At 60.4% G+C, this 654-nt stretch overlaps 1 protein-coding gene across 1 annotated transcript in view; it reads left to right on the top strand.

The window, feature by feature from the left end:
- DSCAML1 (Down syndrome cell adhesion molecule like 1) overlaps positions 1-654 on the top strand; it is a gene marked incomplete at both ends in the record, with an annotated part of 23,382 nt that overhangs the window by 994 nt on the left and 21,734 nt on the right. The window lies entirely within an intron of this gene.

Below are 654 nucleotides of genomic sequence, written 5' to 3'. Positions count from 1 at the left end.
AAGAGGTGCCTGTCTACTTTTAAATATCAGAATAGGACTTGGACTGGGCTGTTGGTTTTGTTCTGTTCCCTGGCCGATCACTCCTCCTTGCCTCTCCCTCCTTTTCCCAGCTATGCGGGTCTCCCTGGCTGCCCCAACCCTGCTCCACGAGCTCCCCACTCCTGCCCCACACTTGCCCACAGGGCTGAGCCTCCCTGCTGGGTAAGGCTGGGAATTTAACAAGGCACAAGGCAGTCCCGTAGCCTTGGAGAACCGGAGCTTGGCTTTGCATGGGCAAAAGGGCACCGCTCTCCCCATCAGGGTCCGCTAGCCCCACTGAGCCCCCCTCTTGGGGTCTGCACCGGGTTGGCAAATGCCTCCCGAAGGACCCCAGGCACGGAGAAGGTGGTGGGGGCACAGCAGCATCCTGGGTCCCCCGTGCTCTCCCAACCGCCCCCCGGTCCCAGCTGGAGCCCGGCTCCCTGGCAGCGAACATGCCCGCCGGCGCAGGGATCTACATGACAAACGATGATGAGGCAGCACGTGAAATCGTGGAAAATGAGCTTTGATTTGTCATGTCTGTGTTTTCTTTGTCTGCTAAGAGCCATGGCCGCGTTAATCGCCGTGTTATTACGGCTGGGGGGGGGTGGTTGGCTGCGTTCCAGGGGGGGCTCT

Source organism: Pterocles gutturalis, unplaced genomic scaffold (assembly GCF_000699245.1).
Source record: "Pterocles gutturalis isolate BGI_N339 unplaced genomic scaffold, ASM69924v1 scaffold18045, whole genome shotgun sequence".
Lineage (NCBI taxonomy): Eukaryota > Metazoa > Chordata > Aves > Pterocliformes > Pteroclidae > Pterocles > Pterocles gutturalis.
Note: the sequence above shows the minus strand (reverse complement) of the source record. Positions and strands in the feature narration are given on the sequence as shown.